Below are 13,988 nucleotides of genomic sequence, written 5' to 3'. Positions count from 1 at the left end.
TTACTTCACTTCTCAAAATGGTCTCCAATTTCATCCATTTTGTTACAGACGTCAGGATTTCATTCTTTTATTTGGTTGAGTAATATTCCATCTTGTATGTCTACCACAGTTCCTCCATAGAGTCATTAGCTGATGGACATTTAGGTTAACTCCATATCTTAATTATTATGAATTGAGCTGCTATAAAGACAGGCATGCAGGTAATGCTTTCATATGCTGATTTCATTTCCTTTGGCTATATTCTCAGGAATGGGGTAGCTGGATCATATGGAAGACTTATTTTTAGTTTTCTGAGGAATCTTTACTTTCTTCCATAACTCTTATAACAGTTTGCTTTCCCACCAATAGTGCATTAGTATATCTTTTTCTCTCCCAGCATTTATTGATTTTTTGGATGATAGAAATTCTAACTGTGGTGAGGTGATACCTCGTTACAGTTTTTACTTGCATTTTCCTGATGGCTACTAAACCTGAGCATTTTTTCATGTGTCTTTTATCATCTATATTGCATTCTTCAACAAATGGTTGTTCATATCCTTTACTCATTTCCTTTTTTATTATTTTTTTTTGACAGGCAGAGTTAGACAGTGAGAAAGACAGAGAGAAAGGTCTTCCTTCCGTTGGTTCACTCCCCAAATGGCCACCACAGCCAACGCGCTGCGCCAATCCAAAGCCAGGAACCGTCTAGGTGCTTCCTCCTTGTCTCCCATGCAGGTACAGGGCCCAAGCACTTGGGCCATCTCCCACTGCACTCCCGGGCCACAGCAGAGAGCTGGCCTGGAAGAGGAGCAACCGGGACAGAATCCAGCGCCCCAACTGGGACTAGAACCCAGGGTGCTGGTGCCGCAGGTGGAGGATTAACCTATTGAGCCGCGGCGCCGGCCCTTTTTTTATTATTTTTTAATTAATTTTTCTCCCAAAGAAACCTTTTATTTAAGGAATACAAATTTCATGCATTTCATAAGTATAACTTTAGGAATATAGTGATTCTTTCCACCATACCCACCCCCCAACCCACTCTCTCACCCCCTCCTCCTCCTCCTTCTCCTATCCCCAGTCTCATTCTCCAGTAAGATCCATTTTCAATTAACTTTATACACAGAAGACCAACTCTATGCTAAGTAAAGAGTTCAACAATTTGCACAAAAACAACAACAACAATAAACTGTTCCTCAACAGTAGAGACAAGTGCAATTCAAAGTCATTGCAACTTAAAGTTAATTTCATTTCTATTTTTTTAGAAAATTCACTTTAAAGAAGCACCCAAGAATGATACATCTTTTGCAAGCACTCGGACATAATTATGGTACAACTCTGTGAGGACAGAGGTCCTACATGGGAAGTTAGTGCACAGTGACTCTGTTGTTAATTTAACAGTTAACACTCTTATGTATGACATCAGTGATCACCTGAGGCTCTTGACATGAGCTGCCTAGGCTATGGAAGCCTTCTGAATCCACAAACTCCATCAGTATTTAGACTCCTGGGAATTTACCCAAGGGAAATGAAATCAGCATATGAAAGAGTTATCTGCACTCCCATGTTTATTGTAGCTCAATTCACAATAGCTAAGACCTAGAATCAACCCAAATGCCCATTAACTGAAGACTAGATAAAGAAATTATGGGATATGTACCCTATGGAATACTACATAGCAGTAAAAGAAAATGAAATCTGGTCATTTACAACAAAATGGATAAATCTGGAAAACATCATACTTAGTGAAATAAGCCAGTCCCAAAGGGACAAATACCATATGTTCTTCCTGACCTAAGATAACTAATAGAGCATCTAAAAGGTAATCTTTAGCAGTGAAATTGACATGTTGAGAAGCAGTGACTTGAACAGCCCTTGTCTTGACTGTTGCCCATTTCTTAACTGGATTTTTTGTTTTGTTGTTGAGTTTCTTAAGTTCCTTATTTATTTGGAGTATCAACCCTTTATCAGATGTATAATTTGCAAATATTTTCTCTTGTTATGTCAATTGTCTCTTCATTTTGTTAATTGTTTCTTTTGCTGTGGAGAAACTTCTTAGCTTGATGTAATCCCATTTGTTTACTTTTGCTTTTATTGCCTGTGCTTCTGGAGTCTTATCCAAAAAGTTTTTGCCTAGGCCACTGTCTTGCAGTGTTTGTCCTATGTCTTTTCTAGTAATTTTATGGTTTCAGGTCTTAGGTTTAGAGCCTTGATCCACTGAGAGTTGATTTTTGTATAGGGTGTAAGGTAGGGATCTTGGTTCATGCAACACCATTTTTCTTTAAGGACTGTCTTCTCAAGGAAGTGATTTTAGTTTGTTTGTCAAAGATTAATAGGTTGTAGATGAGTGGATTAATGTCTGGAGTTTCTATTCTGTTTGTTATTCTGCCAGTATCAGGATGCTTTGATTATAACAGCCCTGTATTGAAATATGGTTATGTGATGCTACTGAGTTTGTTAAGATTGCTTAGCTATTCAGGGTATTTTATGTTCCATATGAATTTTAGGATTTTTTTTCTAGGTCTTTGAGAATGTCCTTGGAATTTTGATTGGGACCACATTGAATCTAAATTTCTTTGGGTAGTACGGAAACCATGAAACTAATTCTTTCAATCCATGAACATGGAAGACATTTCTATTCTTTTGTGTTTTTCATTTTATTCATTAATGTTTTGTAATTTTCATTGTAGAGATCTTTCACATCCTTTGCTTAATTTATCTGAAGGTATTTTAATTTATTTTGTAGTTATTGTGAATTGGGGCTGATATTATAAGTTCTTTCCTAGCCAGAGCATTGCTAGTATATAGAATGCTATTGAATTTTGTGGTTTTGATTTTAACCCTGCAACTCCGCCAAATTTTCTGACGAGTTGTAGTAATATCTTAGTGGAGTCTTTTGGTTCCCCTATTTAAAGGATCATGTCATCAGCAAACAGGTGTGATTTTACTTTCTCCTTTCTAATTTGTATCCTTTTGATTTCTTTCCTTATCTACAGGCTCTGGCTAAAAATTTTAGAACTATATCAAATAGTAATAGTGACAGTGGGCATCTTTGTCTAATTTCGGATCTTAGTGGAAATGCTGCCATCTTTTCCCCATTCAATAAGGTGCTGTCTGTGGGTTTGTCATCTGCTGTCTTATTTGTGTTGAGATATGTTCCTTCTATATCCATTTAAAAAAATTTTTTTTGAAGATCCGAAGCCAGGAGCAAGGTGCTTCTTCCTGGTCTCCCAAGCACTTGCGCTATCTTCTACTGCTTTCCCAGGCCACAGAAGAGAGCTGGACTGGAAGAGGAGCAACTGGGACTAGAACCAGCACCCATATGGGATACTGGCACCACAGGCAGAGGATTAACTTAGTGTGCTATGGCGCTGGCCCCCTGGTGCTCATCTTTTGATTTCTATTTGCATGGTATATCTTTTTCTGTCCTTTCACTTTCAGCCTTTGTATATCTTTACTAGTGAAGTGTGTTTCTAGCAGGCAGCATATAGAAGGGTCTTTTTACAAAAAAATCCATTCATCCAGTTTGTGTCTTTTAATTGGTGAATTTAGTCCATTTACCAAAGTTGTTATTGATAAGTAATGACTTGGTACTGATATTTTCCCACGAATATTCTTATAAGTTTTTTTGAATCTCCTTTGTTCTTTTACTAGGTTGCTTTCTATGTCCACATTCTTTCTTGATGTTGAATGTCTTTCTGTTTCTTTATATTGTACATCCTTAAACATCATTTATAAGGCTGGTTGGTGGTGACAAAGTCTTTCAATTTTGGCTTGTTTTTGGAAGGTCGTTATTTAACCTTTATTTATGAATGACAGTTTTGCTGGGTAAAATCTTCCTGGTTCCATTCTCACAGGATTTCTATTGACAAATATGCTATCTATCTGATAGGAGTTCCTTTAAAGGTGATCTGTGTCTCCCTTGAAAATTTTAGGATATTATCTTTATGTTTTAATTTTTAACATTTGACTATGATGTGTCATGCTGAGGATCTTTTCTGGTCTTGCCTATTTGGGTTTCTATGTGGTTCCTGTATTTAATGTCCATATCTTTCTGAAAATTAGGGGAAATTTCTGCTATTATTTCAATGAATAGTCTTCTAAACTGTTCCTTTTTTACCTCCATGCCTTCAGGATCTCCTAAGATTCATATATTTGGTTGGTTGATGGTATCTCATAGATCCTGAACACTATTTTGGTCTTTTTTTTTTTTTTGTCTAAGATATTTCAAAAGAACTGTCTTCTAGATCAGATATTCTTTCTTCTGCCTCAACAAGTCTGCTGTTAAGGCTTTCCACTGAATTTTTTATTTGACTCATTGAACACTTCATTTCTAATATTACTGTTTGTTATTTTCTTCAGTACCTCTCTTTGCTGAATTTTTTTTGTCCATGTCATGCACTGAATTCCTACTTTCATTCCTTAAAATTCCTTTTCAGACATTTTGTCAATCTCCCTTTCTTCACAGTCCAACATTAATAAATTATTATATTCCTTTTACAGAGGAATATTGCCTTGCTTGTTTGTGTGTGTGTGTGTGTGTGTATTTCTAAGCTGATTTTGCACATCTGGGAGAATCCCTTGTTACTATCTCCTTTGGAGGATCTCTCTCTCTCTCTCTCTCTCTCTCTCTCTCTCTCTCTTTCTTTCTCTGAGGGAAGGCTTTATTTCCTGGAAATGTACCTCCTGGTCCTGGTGGAGTGTCTAAGGCTTACATTTTCATTCCCGGGTGTGTGCTGGGTGGGGCTGGGGAGCTCCAGGAAGGTTCACTGTACAGAGCTCCGCTCTGCTAGTTCTGTCCCCGCTGTGCAGGAAGCTCAGAGTCTCCACACCCCAGCCTCAGCCAGTGACCCTCTCACCTCCGTGGCCTATGCCCAGAACTCCTGCAGTAACAGGGTACAGAGGACCTGCTCTTTACCCTGCAAATTGCCTTCCTGACCCTGGTGGGTTCCCACAGCAGGAGAATTGTCCACTGTTTCCCAGCTCAGGTTGGAGTTCAGCTGGAGTTCTACCTCAACAGATTGTGCCTAGAACTTTGGTTGGGGGGAGAGAGAGGAGGTATTGGGGCCTCACTTCACAGAGAAAAGTAATCGCCCAAACCCCTACCAACTCCCCAGGCCAGACATGAAACCAGTGGGGACAATGTAATTCTCCCTCAGTCAAAGCTGTTGGTTGTAGGGGCCACAGCACCTCACCCAGGGAAGATGGCACTTCGGAGCCCACAGCCAGTCACGTCGATGCAGGAGTGGCAGATACAGTTGCCTATCCCATGTTTGAAATCATCTCCTCCTTTTTTCCCAGGTGTTGTATAATTTACATTTCAGTCTATTATCCATTTTGACCTGTTTCCTGAATAGTGTGAGCGATGAGTCAAGGTTGTTTTAAAAATAGATATCCAATTGGATTGCTTAGACATCTTTGAAGAAAATCAATTGACAAAGCGTTTATACATGAACTCTACTCTTACATATTAGACTGCTTCCAGTTGCTCTACAAGTCCCTGAGGCACCATTCATTTTCTAATAATTGTCCTTCTGTCTGGTCTTCAGATTGGATTTTTTTATTAATCTGTTTTTGTATTCTGTGATAGTTTCTTCTTTGTTGTCTAACTTGGATATATTTTAGTATATCCACCAATTTTAAAATTTCATATGTATTTTTCAGCTCCAAAATTTTTTTGAGTAATTGAGATTTCCTATTGATTCTTTTTAATTATTTGCATGTTTTTCTTTGTATCCTTAGATGCCTAACACTTTAGTATGCTAGTACCTAATTTCTATAATTTTTAAGTGTCTTTCTTAATAATTAATTTATTTCTCTCTTAATTGTAGGTCACTTTCTCTGCTTCTCTACATATCTGGTAATATTTTATTGAGTGTTGGATAATTTTGTTCTGTTTTTGTAAAAAGCATTGAACTTTGTTATAGCAGGTGGTTAATTTCCCTGTGGATCAGTTTAATTATTTATAAGATGGTTTATAAGCAATTCTATAAACATGGTAGGTCTAATCTGGTGCTAGTCTGGCCTACTCATTAGAGTTTTGTCCTTTTTCTTAATTGCTAGTATTCTATTTTTTAAAATTTTATTTATTTAATAAATAAATTGCCAAGGCTTGGCCACACTGAAGCCAGGATCTGGGAACTCAATCTAGGTCTCCCTTGTGGATGGCAGGGACACAACCGCTTGAGTCATCACCTATCATCTCTTCAGGGTGCTGGAATCAGGAGTGGAGGTGGTGCTGAAAGCCAAGGACTCTGAAGTAGGATATGAATATCCCCAATGGCATTTCATCTCTATATCAAATCCTGTTTCTACATTTTGTCTTTAAAATTTTTTTAATGTGTTTATTTTTATTTATTTCTTTGAAAGGCAGAGTTTACAGAGAGAGGGAAAGAGAGATAGAGAGAAAGAGATCTTCCACCTGCTGGTTAACTCCCCAACTGGCCACTATAACTAGAGCTGGGCCAGTCCAAAGCTGGGCCTGGAGCTTCTTCTAGTTCTCCCATGTGAATGGCAGGGGCCAAAGTACTCGGGCCATCTTCTGCTGCTTTCCCAAGCACATTAGCAGGGAACTGGATCAGAAGTGGAGAAGCTGGGGCTTGAACTGGTGCCTGTAGGGATGTCAGCTTCACAGGCAGCAGGTTTAACCACTACACCACAACACCAGTCCCCAAATTTTGTCTTTTGCAGGTATCAGTTGAGTTCCTGAGTCTCTACTGAGGCCTGTTACTTACACTAGGTAGAACCCCAACATCTCCCAGCCCTGTGCAAGCTGTGCATCTCCATTCAACCCATTGCTTTCTGTGGCATTAGGGACTGTTAACCTTTGCTTGCACAGCTTAGTCTGGCCAAAGACTTAAAGGCTCCACGTTCAGATTTCTGGAGCTTCTTCTCTTTGTAGCTCTTTTCTCTTCTTTGCTTCATATTTCAGCTACCTTTGCAGCTGTTACCCTCTTGTTTTCTTTTGTCTTATAATAAAATCATAGTAGATTCAATTATGTTCCTTTTCTACTACCTATTTTAAGTGAAGACGGTTTCCTTTTATGTTCAGAAGGTAGGAATGGATCAGGCTCACAATGTCTGCGGTGTGACTCCCTTTTCTATTTTTTTCTAGAAGTGCTAAAACATAAAAATTAAACCATACCCTTCTCTTTCTAAAGTCTGCTGCCCCTCATCCTTCCCACCTACATCTGGCCCTCCCTTTCCTTTTTCCCACTCCAGGTCTTGTTTGGCTTGGATTCTATGATAAAACTATCTTTTAAATATGACCTTATCCTAATATGGAGCTTAGGTCTTTGATTTTTTGAGAGTCCTTTAGGCTATATAATTCTAACACTTTTGAACTTGTGGCTATTCATTTATTCCATTCCTGTGGTTAGATTCTCGAAATTTCTGTTTTGGAGTCTGTCTGCCGATGGTCTCCTGGCACTTTCCAGTGGCACCTGTTAGGGATTTTGAGGTTCTTCTACCCTCAGGTTGCTCCTGCACAAATGCTGACAGATGTTATATATGTGGGTTATTTGTCACTATCTTTATATTTTAGGTTCCTGAGGATTTTTTATTACCTCGTTTAGTTGCAGATGTTGTACTTGGGTTTTTCCTTTCATTATCTTACTTGGTCTTTCTGTTTTATTAATGATTCATAGAGATTCACTGCCAATACCACCATCCTAGAATCTTCCTTTATATATTTCTTGGGAAAATAACACATATTACTTGTCATGCAGGAATGAAAGACATAGTTTAATTCACGTACTGTTTAAACTTTAAAGTCATTATTGTAGTATTGAGTAATTTTAAAACTCTATACAAGATTATGTTTTTGGTTAGGATGCTGACAAAAATTATAAATGCAGACTCTATATCAGGATTGAGGTGTGTGCCATGAAGAATTAACTTTACCCAAGCAGAGCTCTGGACTTCACCCATGGCTTTTGAGAGGAGGTTTTTAGGCCCTAGGAATGTCCTGCCAGAAATGAGTGTCTGTTTGCCTGGGGGCTTTCACCACAGAACAGACGAGCAATATGATTTATGACGGGAGTTTTGGAATATTCCACATGAGTTCCAAATTCCTGAGGAACTAGAGGACTACAGGGATTAGTCTAAACCTCTATGAAGGGTTAGAGCTAAAAGGTCAGCCACATGAGCAATATATATAATCAAGCCCTGTTTAAAACTCCGGACATCAAAGGCTTGGATGAGATTCTCAGCCATGCTCTGTGTTCTCCGCATATCAATGTGCTGGGAGAGTAGTACTCCCCTGAGTGTGGTGGAAGCTCCGCGTTTGGAACTCTCTCAGGCTTTGCCCATGTGTCTCTCCCTCTGGCTGGTTTTGTTTTATAACCTTTCGCTATAGGAAGAAAAAAAAAACTACAATCCTAGGAATGTTGCTTCCCCAGCCTTTGGAAACCCCAGAATTTGTAGCCAGCTGGTCAGAAGTGAAGCTTCCTTGGCTTGAATGTCTCTTCTTCAAAATTCAGGTGTTGCAAATAGTTTTGGGATAGTGGAACCATTCACAGATGACTAAACCAGGAGAGCTCTTTCCTCCTGTGTAGAATTAAGGTCCTTACAAAATAGGCTCCTCATCATGGTTAGGCCTTCTTGCTCTTTTGTCCTTGGGGCATGGGGACTCAGCATTTCTCCTTGCTGAAAGATGCAGCACAAAAGCACTATCCTGGATGTAGACAGTGGCCCTCACTAGACAACTGAATGCTCCAGCAACTTGGTCTTGACCTTCCTGCCTCCAGGACTGTGAGAAAATAGATTTCTACTCTTTAGAAATTATGCAGTCTCTGGTACTTTGTTATAGTGGCACAAAATGGAATAAGACACTTGGGGACCCTCAGAGTTATGGCTGATGTCTGAAGTGAGGGCATTCCTACTGAGGACCTATGCTGTGTTGTCTGGCTCCCAAGTAGTAGCTTTTGGTGAACATGTTAAACATTAAAATTATACAAATACACACAGGTTTTGTTATGTAGTAATACACACCAAGAAAGTGTACATTAAAATGGCATATTATGATTGACTGGGAATAGAAATTTGCAACAATGAGAGAATTAAAATCACATATAGAAACCAAAGTAGGACTTGTTGCTGGCTTGATGGCATTATTGGTACTGTTTCAGAACATTCAGAGTCTTCCCTGCCACTTAACCACTCACAGTGATCATGACATATGAGGGCACTTCAAAGGTTTGTGGAAAAATGATATTAAAAGAGAAATCTATTTTGATACAAAAAATTTTGAAATCCATGCATTTTGGGGGTAATATCATAATCATGGATTTTTAAATTTTATGCATCAAAATAAACATCTTTTAATTTCATTGGCCATGTACTTTTCTGAAGCATCCTTATCTTTAACAATGAGGAGAAATAGAAAAATGGGAATTAAGAAACAACCAACTGATTTCCTGATAAAGACTGAAGCAAAGGCTAGGGTCCCTAGGTTGCAAACTACATAGCTGCCTGGGAATATGACAAGAGAGGAGAGAATAAGCAGTAGGCAGGTCTTGTTTAGCTCTGTGCTGCAAAAAGGAGGCAGAAAATATAAAAGTAAAAAGTTAAGATTAGATTCAAGGGTAATCATTTAAAACCTTGATAATATGGTTGAGCTGATGAATCTACCCATTCTAAAGACTATTCCATTTCTGGGCTCCTTGTTATGTTGGTAAATGCTCTTATTACTTGAAAAAAATAAAAAGTGAAGGTATCTGTTACTTTTTTTTTTTTTTTTGGACAGGCAGAGTGGATAGTGAGAGAGAGAGACAGAGAGAAAGGTCTTCCTTTTTGCTGTTGGTTCACTCTCCAATGGCCGCTGTGGCCGGCGCATCACGCTGATCCGAAGCCAGGAGCCAGGTGCTTCTCCTGGTCTCCCATGCGGGTGCAGGGCCCAAGGACTTGGGCCATCCTCCACTGCCTTCCCGGGCCATAGCAGAGAGCTGGCCTGGAAGAGGGGCAAGCGGGATAGAATCCGGCGCCCCAACTGGGACTAGAACCCGGTGTGCCGGCGCCACAAGGCGGAGGATTAGCCTGTTAAGCCACGGCGCCGGCCGGTATCTGTTACCTTTTAAGTTACAGTCAACACACTCAGTAATAATCATAGTCAATCTTTTTCTTGGTCCACTGAGTTACATTTTCTTCTAGAGTTCTCTTTCCTCTCTGTGGCATGTGCGGCAGATCATGGCCAGATCCACTATATTCAGGTAGGATCAATAAGAAAAGAAGAGCTCAAGTATGGAAACATACCTTCCAACACAACACAGATTTTATTACATGAAAATAATGTCCCTTCTAACCAGCTTAAATAGCCTAAAAGACATGAACCAATGGGTAGGTACAGTCAGGCCCTATTTTTATTGTACTTTCCATTGTATTAAGGATCTTTGTGTTTCCTTATAATTCTAATATTCCAGCTGATAAGGATAGACTTGAGGACTAATGCTCATGATAGATCCACTCTCTGATATGTTCAGACAAATATTTCCTTTGGCTTTTCAAGGAAAATCTTTTTGTTAATGGATATCTTCAATTACAAGAAACCTATTCCCTGTGTTAATATTTGTCTAAAACTTTCCTCCAAAGAATTCATAAGATTTTACTTTTCCAAAAGACCAGATTTGAACATATGAACACAGCTGTGTATTCTTCTATCCATGCATTATAAACACATCCTATAACTCCCTATGTTCCTTTGTATACCTCTAGGATTAAAATGTTCACAGTCATAATCTAGACAATTTCATAATCATACAGGAAAGTAACTGTGGCTCAGACAGCTGATGAAGGAAATCTACTTAAATGCCAGTTTAAAATATATAAGAGAAATGATAGAATTTGGACTGTAGCATTTCACAAATTCTAGTTGCCTTATTTATTCAGACAAGATTTATCAACATCAAAATCCCTGTGTAAATGGTTAATGGGAAACTGGACATTCATTTGGTATCAAACTGACACTACACAGAATAATTTCTAATCATAAGAGGTAAGATAAAATTGTACAATAGTGAGCTCAGATTGCCATCACTTTACAGAACATCAACCTTAACAAACTGATGGTGAAAACTGGAAGTTCTGTGTCTTCTAAGGTGGTACAACATGAAATATACAATACCACCTACGATATTCTATTCATTGCATTTCATTTTTATCTGTCAAACCTTTAAAATCACTTCAACAAAGCACAAATTCAGAGAGAATACAACCAAATTAAACAAAGGGAAAAAAAACTGGGATAAATGTTTTTTCCAAATCTATATAAGAAGTTTTCCAAATTCTACTATACTTATGTTGCCCTGCTTGATCTCTTGCTATTGTTCTTGAATTGTGAAGTCCATTCTGTGTCAACATGCTTCAGCTGTAATGTTATTGGCACAAGGTAGAATCCCTGATCTGATCAGTGTAAGGCAATTAATTAGATGGGTGCCTTTTGGAAACTCAATTGCATTGTTGATTTTTTTGAATATACAGATGCTCCTCAATTTAGAATGGGGTTACATCCTGATAAACTCATTGTAAGTTGTTTACCCTCATGGTTGCCTGGCCAACTGGAGTATTGTGCCCTGTATCACTAGCCTAAAAATAATCAAAATTCAAATTTTGAAATGCAACTGCTACTGAATGCATATCGCTTTTTCAGAATCATAAAGTTAAAAAATCATAACTGCAGCCATTGTAAATTGGGGACTGTCTATGGTCCATTGACTTTAGAATAGAGGTTAAGAATACTTGCTCTGAAGATCTTGGGAAAGCTACTTAATCTCAATAATCTCAATTTTCTCATTTGTCAGGTGAAGAAAATATTAGACTCTTTATCAAAGGGTTGTTAAAAGGGTTAAATGAGATAATGTAGCAATAGTTGAGTATAGTGTTTGGTTTACAGCATATAAAATACATTTCAACTATTATTAGAATTATGACTGTGGTCACCTAAAATATCAGAATGAAAATTGCATCATCTAGACTCCCTCTAATACTTAAAAGTTACTTCAGACCGCAAGTGGTATACTTGGTTCCAGTGTTGTGGTTTAGCAGGTTAAGCCCCCGCCTGTGATACTGGCATCCCATATGGGTGCCAGTTCAAACCCTGGCTGCTCCATTTCCAAGTCAGCTCCCTGCTAATGTACTTGGGAAAGCAGTGCAAGAAGGTCCAAGTGCTTGGGCCCCTGCACCCATGTGGGAGACCTGGAAGAAGATCCAGGCTCCTGGGTTCTGCCCTGGTTATTATGGCCATTGGGGAGAAGATTCTCTCATTCATTTTCTCCCCCACCCTTCTCTCTTTCTCTCTCTTTGTGTGTGTGTGTGTAACTCTACCTTTAATATAAATCTTTTGTAAAATTTTTATTTTTTTGACAGGCAGATTGGACAGTGAGAGAGAGAAAGGTCTTCCTTTTGCCATTAGTTCACCCCCCAGTGGCCGCTGTGGCAGCGTGCTGCGGCCAGCGCACCGCACTGATCTGAAGCCAGGAGCCAGGTGCTTCTCCTGGTCTCCCATGCGGGTGCAGCGCCCAAGGACCTGGGCCATCCTCCACTGCACTTCCGGGACATAGCAGAGAGCTGGCCTGGAAGAGGGGCAACCAGGACAGAATCCGGCACCCCAACCGGGACTAGAACCCGGTGTGCTGGCGCTGCAGGTGGAGGATTTAGCCTATTGAGCCGCGGTGCCAGCCCTAATATAAATCTTTAAAAAAAGAAAGTGGTATATTTTTCTGCTTACTGGTGAAAATATCTTTTTGATGAAATAATTTTCTTCACCCCATAGGCATACTACTTTATTTCTATTTTTCTTACATTGTAAATTCTTTAACTAACATTGTATTTTTTTCATCTTTAAGAACTTTGGGGGCCCCAAAATCACCCACAGAAGTAGGGTAATCCAAGATTTTGGGTTAAGTTTTGGCAATTCTTTTTTTTTTTTTTTTGAGTGTGAAAATAGCTTTATTTCTCTGGGGAGTGGGTGGACGTGGGTCTCAGAACTTCTGGAACTGCTTCTTGGTGCCGGTGGCTTTGGTGACCTTGAACAGGTTGAAGCGCACGGTCTTGCTTAGGGGCCGGCACCCGCCCACTGTGACGATATCCCTGATCTGGACGTCCCTGAAGCAGGGGCACAGGTGCACGGACATGTTCTTGCAGCGCTTCTCGAAGCGGTTGTTCTTGAGGATGTAGTACAGGTAGTCGCAGCGGATGACCATGGTTCTCTGCATCTTCATCTTGGTCACCACACAGACAGGATTCTGCCTCCGACGGAAATGTTTCTGGTGAATGGGCATTTCTTATCGATGTAGGTGCCCTCAATAGCCTCCTTGGGCGTCTTAAAGCCCAGCCTATGTTCCTGTAGTAGCGTGGGAGCTTGTCCTTGCCCGTCTGCCCCAGCAGGACCCTCTTCTTGTTCTGGAAGATGGTCGGCTGCTCCCCGGAGGCACGCTCGGTCTGGCTATCTGCCATCTTGCTTGCCGCCTGAGATAAAAGAGCTTGGCAACTTTACAGTACACTGACATCCCAGGAGAAGATGTAACATGTAGTCATGTTCCTGAGTGATTGAAGGGTCTGAGGATCTACACAGGGTCACACAGTGTGCTCCATGTGGGGTTAATATACTCATCATTAGGGGCCGGCGCCGTGGCTCACTTGGTTAATCCTCTGCCTGCGTTGCCAGCATCCCATGTGGGCGCCGGATTCTGTCCTGGTTGTTCCTCTTCTAGGCCAGCTCTTTGCTGTGGCCCGGGAAGGCAGTAGAGGATGGCCCAAGTGCTTGGGCCCTGCATCCACACGGGAGACCAGAAGGAAGCACCTGGCTCTGGATCGGCGCAGTGCATCGGCTGTAGCAGCCATTTGGGGGGTGAACCAATGAAAGGAAGACCTTTCTCTCTGTCTCTCTCTCTCTAACTCTGTCAAATTAAATAAATAAATAAATACTCATCATTAGTTAGTGAAAACATGGTCCTGAAGACAAAGGAAGAAAAATCACAGAATTGTAAGAGTATAGCTGGGCATTGATGAGAGAAGTC

General features: G+C 40.0%; 1 pseudogene; it reads right to left on the bottom strand.

The window, feature by feature from the left end:
- Positions 1–12,950: 12,950 nt before the first annotated feature.
- Positions 12,951–13,425, bottom strand: LOC133771309 (small ribosomal subunit protein uS17-like; annotated as a pseudogene).
- Between the last annotated feature and the right edge of the window lie 563 nt (positions 13,426–13,988).

The sequence above is a fragment of the Lepus europaeus genome, chromosome 12, assembly GCF_033115175.1.
Source record: "Lepus europaeus isolate LE1 chromosome 12, mLepTim1.pri, whole genome shotgun sequence".
Classification (NCBI taxonomy): domain Eukaryota; kingdom Metazoa; phylum Chordata; class Mammalia; order Lagomorpha; family Leporidae; genus Lepus; species Lepus europaeus.
Note: the sequence above shows the minus strand (reverse complement) of the source record. Positions and strands in the feature narration are given on the sequence as shown.